We start from the raw sequence: 7,712 nt of genomic DNA, 5'->3' as shown, positions 1-7,712 counted from the left end.
GGGTTATAAGAATTGGGATGTTTTGACCCATCTAAATAAAATCTAGACAAAGGTACTCTTTGTCATTTGAGTATTATCACAATAGGTTAACGCGTCTCTTTACCATAATTTAAACTAGATAACTACAATAACACATTGTTAATCTATATTTAAAAAAAAATTAATAAATATAATATTTTAAAATAAATAAATAAATTATTTTGTGAAAATAAATTATATTATTTGTATTAAATATTTTGTTATAATTTAGAAGAATTTTATTGTGAGAATTAGTTATAAATTCAAATTTTGACGAGTCAACGTATGTATAATTTTGTACATTTTAATATTGTGGAGGTGGCCATTTATTTTGCAATAAAAACATTTCATATGCGAAGTTAATGTGAGTTATGATTTTTTAAAATGAGATTTAATTAAAAAAACAAAAATAAAAATATTAATGTTAATTAATAATAATAAAATATTAAAGAAATATTTTTAATTATTTTTAAATTTAATATTAAAAAATAAAATAAATTAAATCAATGTTAACGGAGTTTTCTTTGAATGGTTCATGAGTCATAATATTTATTAAGGTTTTGTAAATGAAGTAGCAAGTTAAGTGGGTTTGTTTGTGTGGAAAATTCCACAGTTAGTGGGATGGGTTACGACTACCTCTCATGGAAATGTTCATAAATGAATGACTTACTTATCTAGATTAAATCAATTTGCTTGAAGAAATGGGATCTCAACTAATAAATAAATTGAAGGTGTTGTATTTTTGAAAAAAATTATAGATCATTTTTCAAGTGAAAAAACTTATTGACTATTATCATCTCTCATTGTTATGCTCGTGTAGACTAACTCATACCGATTATTCAACCGATTATTCAAGAAAAAACATGTCACTTTAATCATTGTTCAATAAAAATCAGATCACTTAAAATGATCCCATAATGATTCATAAAAGACAAACTTTCACTCCACCTAAATACCTCGGTCTTGGTTTGTTAATTTGTTTTTTAACTCCAGACCAAAAAAATAAAACATACTCCAGACTATATTTAAACAATATTTTGTAGATTTTTATCTGCAAATTAAAAAGAATTTCAACAAATACCTGCCCATTGAAAAGAATTTCAGTTGTCGATACCTTAAATTATGGTGAAAAAGAAATAAAATATAAAATAATGTGGAATAGTTTTATTATTAACAACGATCAGGCCATTATTTCAGAAACAAGCGATTGAGGAATAGTTTTATTATTAACAACGATGAGGCCATTATTTCAGAAACAAGCTATTGAGATGACACTAGGATTCATGTCTAGACAGATCGAGTTGTAGTTTTATTTAGAAGGATAGATAGTAGATGAGATGCAGTAGCTGGATATATGGATCTATGACCCATTATTATTGCGCACAGCAGTGACATATATATATATATATATTAAAAGCTGCGTTGCTCGTACTGGATGAAACAGTCAGTGAGCTGAACACGAGCACCGATGGCGTTGCTGCAAATCCCCAAGATTCGACTGACCAGGTTTGAAAGGCAAGCGGTGCAATCAGATTGCGAGATTGACTGTTTGCAGATTGCGCGGCCGTAGGCAGTGGGTACTCCCCTCCTTCCTGCACGCGACGCCCTGTAGTCTTATCCACTGAATGCAGTGTTTTTCTTCAGATCTGTCAGCATCGTTCTCAGGTTGGTGAAGAAAGGATTCCCCCTTCCTATTTTCTTCGTGTTGCAGGCCGATGACACGAAGTTTGTATTGGGAGTTGCCGCAGCACCATCCATGGCCATCGCCATCACCACCACCACGACTAGTACCACCAGTGAAGTGGAGGTGGCGAGCTGAAGCTGAAACTTGGTGGAGATCGACATGCCTCTCTTTCTGGATATGGAACAACTCTTACCCTTCTTTTGCTATCACTGTAAATGCAAATGGCAATGAACAATGTGCGGGCTCTGCCTCCATTTTATAGCCGTGGGGATGCCTGGATGGCACAAATACGGGTGATATATATATATATATATATATATGTGGGGGTGGGTGGGGCGAAGTATAGAGGAGGACAATGTCAAAATACACAGGGCACCTCCGTCGCATCGGTTTAATGGTAGGTAAGGGTGGCAGACAAATATATGTTATGATAGTATTGACGGCCTCGAATTTGATGTTTCACCTAACATTTCCTTGTTTTTTAAAACGTAAATATATGTTATATCGTATTATAAGGATGGTGGACGCAGGCCTGGAATTTGATGTTTCACCGAACGTTTCCTGGTTTTTTAAAACGTATTTTTAAATGAAAGAAAAAAATTTCAAACATCAATAGGAACAGGTTTATATATATATATATATGACTTGTAGGTATTAAAATTAATATAGTTGATTCTTCAACCGAGCAAAGAAATCGGCCTATTATGTTCTCAATAATTTTTGTTTTCAGAAATCATCAACCAATTGCCACCCAGCCTCAGAGAAATCTTTTAGATATTTATGACAAAGCTCCTTTTTATAGATCTAAATTTCTCCTTCCCTGATCTTGGTTTCTTACGCTTCATTTCCATGGCAGTTTCTTTTTTTCCAGAGGGAAAAAACAGAATAGATTATATTAAGTGAATATAATGGTCGATACATTTGTGGGCTGCTACCGAGCCAAGCATGAACATAGCAAGCCAAACGCCATTGATCAGAGCATATTTAGATGATACAAAAACGTATGATCAGTGCATGATGTGTGAGAAATATATTGTTGAAGCATTGATCCGCGGCAACTGTCGAATCCAAAACATAGAAGAGTAAAATCTAAAAAAAAAACAGTTCCGCAGAATCGTAATAAGAAGTGAGAGGGCAACAGCAAAAACTCGATGACGATAATAAAAAAGAAACTGATCCCATAGCGCTGATGGAGATGATATAGCAGGTAACGAAGATTGAAGCCAGCCAAATTAAATCGGTGGAGCCAAAGAGCCCAGAATAGAAGGAAGTATGGAGGCAAGTGGCAGCCCGCAATCTTGAAAAATGCGACTGTTTCTCCACTTCCAAGTGTACCAGCATGTGAAGATGAAGAGAGCCTGCCAGTTGGGGCGTTGAGAGCCCCACCAAACGAAGGCTTCCTGAACCGAAGAGAAATGCATGTGAGGAAAGCCGTAGAGTAGGGATAGATCATACCAGATGGCCGAGGAGGCCGAGCAGCAAAAGAACATGTGGAAGTTCGTCTCCAGCTCCGTGAGACAAAGTTGACACCTGCCCGGACCAGTCCACCCCTTCTTTTGCAGTACATCCCATGCAAGGTTCCTGTTGTTGAAGAGGAGCCAGGAAAAAAGAATGGTTTTGAGAGGACAGGGTGCCTTCCATGGCAGTTTCTTAGCACTGTTGTAATGCTGAAATTTTAGCAACTTTTAAGATCAAAGTGGTGAGCAAGATGAATGTTTTTTACTTAACTATAAGTATATTACATTAAATATTGAATGTCATAATTTGCATTTTAAAAGAATTACAATATAAAATTTCTATAAAATAACAAGTAGAAAAAACAAATAACGATCATTAATTTTTGACTTTATTAACTAAAAAAAATTTGAAATTCCTGGCCTGCTTGGATGTCAAACGAGAAACCAAGTGCGAGTAAATGCATGTGTAGCGCATATCAGGGTGACCGAAAAATATATATTTGATCATATATTAATATGGGAAAAGCTTGGTGGACATGGGAGTCAAATATTGGTGTCTACCACAAAGAACGGAGCAGCCGCCGGAGTACACAAGAGAGTCACATGGAATGGATTGGATTGGATAGGGACCCCATTATTTTACACTAGGCAAAGGTGCCGTGATTTAATCCGCAATGAAGTTCACGAAAATTTGTGATGTTGTTTATTATTATTAGTCCCTGCCATGTGGCAATGGCCAAGGACTATAGTAATCCATATGCGATGTTATAGCATTAATTCGAAGCGCTATGTTATTAATTTACGCGGATTATTGCAGGGTGACCAAAGTTTTCAAATGCGACGGTGTTTGCCATTGTCGGGATAACCAAAGTTTTGAAAAGTGACCGTATTTGCCATCTTATTTGGCCTCTTCCCAAGGCGGAAGAGGCTGGACCATAGGTTTATTTTGCTTTACCCTGTTTATTATCTGTGGCGGTCAAAGAGTTCATATTAATGTTAACATTAGTTCGCGTTTGTTTGCAGGTTGGCTAGTATATTAGCAGGTTTGAGCATATTGGCAGGTGTTGTGCATGCAGGTGGTGTAGGTGTCCATGCATGGTGGTGCAGGTGTTCTGCTGGCCTCCCTCCCTTGTTTCCTAACTGAACTGATTGGGTTGGCAAAGCCTTTCCTCAATTGGAAATTGGATGGTCTTTCATGTCAGTCAGAGGAGAGCTCGAGGAGATAGCAGTCGATACACTATGGATGATTCGGCCAAGAAACCAGTATGTGGGACGCGAAATGTCAGGCATATTATGAGGCAGGCTAGTTTGGAATAGCCCGCTGAGAGCTCTGAGGCGCAAGCAGCTTCTCTTTCAAATCCAAGATCTAGGACGACAGTTGCATAGATGGCTCAGAAAAGTGAATACCTGTCTTAATGGCTAACCCGGGATCGAATAGGTATCTTGCGTTGTCACATAAAGGACTACTACTTAATGAAATGAAATTGAAGCAAGCCATTGAATTCATATGCAGAAGACTACACTACGGATGAGAGCGCCGTTCATTCATATTAAGACATGGTGATCTACAAGAAGCGATAAGGAAAGGGCGAAGAACAAGCCCCCAATTTCTTCTATTTGGATAAGAAGTCAGCCACTTACTTAACTATGAACACCAACAGCATACGAGAGTCTGCAGCACCAGAGTCTTCACCTTCGCGAGTTCACAGCCCGGGCGGCAAGGAAGAGTGACTGCAGGGTCTGGCAGACAGACTACTGAGTTCATCAGCGTCAGCCCAGGCTGGGATACCAGGCGGGGCACATAAATGGATTTCTTTACTTTTTATAGTACTGAGGGCTTCGCCGCATGCCCTGCTCTTTGGTTTCGAGGCTCTGCATTGTGCTCTGCCCTTGTTCCGGTAAGCCCTTGTTCCGGTAAGTATAAAGGTAGGTGTGCTCCCCTTATTTCTGGAATGTGCCTACCTTTTGTTTGATTACGGAGGCTGCATCCATATATTCACAATGAGAAAATGTCAGAATTGCATTTAACTCACAGGCATTATAAAATAGTGCCAGAGACTGCATAAACTTAAGCAATCTAATCATTTATTCTTAGAACAATAAGCAATCTAATCATTTATTCTTAGAACAAACAATAGCTTCAAAGATTATTTTGGTGACATTATCCTAAGCTCTACAATGCAATGCAATGTCCTTACACTGGATTGGCAACACTACAGTCAGGTTTTGGAGTTTACGTGAGCGTCCTTACAATGGATTTGCGCTACTACAGTGCGGTTTTGGAGTTTACCTGAGCGGTTGAAGCCTTTACAATGGAATTGTGACGCACAGTCAGGTTTTGGAGTTTACCAATTTTCTTAATAGCCAACGCACAAAGTTTTTGCACTTCATTGCACGAAGTTTTCTTGCCGCCCTGAGCACAATGTCTTCCCTGAGCACATTGAGCACAATGTCTGCCCTGAGCACAATGTTAGTAAAAACAGGTCACAGAGACTTATGCCCAAGCCCAAGCCTCATTACCCTCTCTTAAAACCATCAGCCGACACCTTGCTTTCACCCTTTACTTAATGCCTCTTCACCCAACGGAGTCTAGCATAACATAGGCATTATCGCCGTGAACCTTTCACCCCTGCCTTCCATTTCTAAAAGCAAGCAAGCGAGCTAGCAGTCGCTCAGCGTAAAAGCCATTGATCCCATCAAGCTGTAGCAGCAAGCGCAGAGCATCAATCTGAGCAATCGTAGCATTTTTATCCACCCTGTAGCTTCTGTGAAGGCAGGTGGGTTCTACAGATAACAGTTAATAAGTAGGGCATAGCGGCACGTGAACATTAGTGGTCAGGATCGAGATAGCTATTACGCTCCACGACAACAGTGGCACTGTCTCTAGTATGCCATGTCTCTATACGAGGTTGAGACAAGTCCTAGAGTGTGGAGAGGCAATAAGTGGGGTACGTGTAAGCCATGCATTCCCACGTCCAAGTTTCATTTCCAATATTTAATTTAATTTAATTTATATCTTTTTTTTAATAAATTTTCCTGGGCGCTTTTATTTTTTTCGCTGGTTGGGGTATCTGCTGAATCGGGTAGAGGATCCAAACCTTTTGCTCTGCTTCAGCTACTCTCGCTTCTTCCTCTGCAACTATATCCTAACAGTGATTGTTAGATTCATTATGTTCTCTTGTAACGCTAAGTAATTTTTATTTTGCAACTTTTGTTGTTCTTGGCAACATAAGTCCTGGGTTTGTAAATGGCTTGCAGGTTCGTCAATAATTATGTATTATTTTTTCTATCTATCCTGGTGATCTTAATTAGCGCACATTAAATGGAGTTTAATTGCTGAATGCCTTCTGATATGTCCGTTGGATTGTAGATACCTGCTCGAACTAGATTAGCACCTACCAACCTTGATGAGCAGAATGGCCACCAGGTCTTTCTTTTTAAAACTGCTTGTTTGCTAAACTATTGACTATTTTTGTTTTATTTGTTTTATGTGATTATAATCTCTATTGTATAAACTGGTGATGTTGGTTTCTTTTGCAATAACTGTCAATTTATTTCCTGATTATATCCGGTAATTAAGTGATTGGCTAATAAGTAATAACTTGTACTACATAGCTTAGTTATACACTTGAAATAGGAGTTGGACTTGCTGGTTGAATATTGTAGAAAGGCAAATGGCTTGAATCATATTCACTTGTTGTGTACAGCTGTGGAAAGAATTTCCACCTTCAAAACAAAGTCTTGGAGCACAAAGCATAGGTAACGCTTTTAGGTTTTTTTTTATATATTGGAAGAATTCGTTTAAAAGGGGCTCCAGCTCAATTTTATTAAATCATGGTATGCTACTGAGCATCATGGGCTTCTCCTGTTCCTGGAAAGCATAAACATTTGTGTTAGTTTTGAACTTGAACTTTCATTTCAAATACAATTCCGAAGTTCCTGCTCTTCTTTGCATTGTAGACAAGAGCATTGTAAAAATAGTAGAGCATGCCTACTATGTTTTTATTTTTAGTTTTTTAAGCACTTTAAGTAAAATCACGCAGTTGCTCTCTGTCGTTGGCGTTCCAACTGTCCCTCGCGCAGCTGCTGGAAGGCTCGGTTAGGGAAATATAATTCCTCTCTAATCTGAAGTACATAAAGGAGTGCCTCATCTCCTTGATGGCTTCATAAACCCAGTTGATGTATAGAGTGACTTTCAGATGCACATTTAAGGGTTACAACTAATGTTCTTGTTCTTGTAATTATTAGGCTCTTTTGTAAAAATGTTTTACTGGCAGTAACTGGATTGAATTATCTTGAATTGATTTATACTTTGCTTGGATAACAAATAATTCTAATGGAGTGAATTGTGTGTAATGTGTGGATAGTCCTCTGCAATGAACTGTGTATATTCAATTCTCTAAGGTCTGGTGAAAGCAATCTTCAAATCTGATCTCATTGATACAACTTAGCATGCCAAACTCTACTCTGACCATAACCTCATATGATGCATCCCCGAAATACAAGAAGCCAAGAAGTCGCTCCCACTACTCCTGCTATCAGCGCAAAGATGA

At 38.2% G+C, this 7,712-nt stretch overlaps 1 pseudogene; it reads right to left on the bottom strand.

The window, feature by feature from the left end:
* Positions 1-1,225: 1,225 nt before the first annotated feature.
* On the bottom strand, positions 1,226-1,960 carry LOC149169347 (antifungal protein ginkbilobin-like protein pseudogene; annotated as a pseudogene).
* Between the last annotated feature and the right edge of the window lie 5,752 nt (positions 1,961-7,712).

This window comes from Pinus tabuliformis, chromosome 4_2 (assembly GCF_031772625.1).
Source record: "Pinus tabuliformis cultivar Carrire ecotype Pingquan chromosome 4_2, CPIR1, whole genome shotgun sequence".
Lineage (NCBI taxonomy): Eukaryota > Viridiplantae > Streptophyta > Pinopsida > Pinales > Pinaceae > Pinus > Pinus tabuliformis.
Note: the sequence above shows the minus strand (reverse complement) of the source record. Positions and strands in the feature narration are given on the sequence as shown.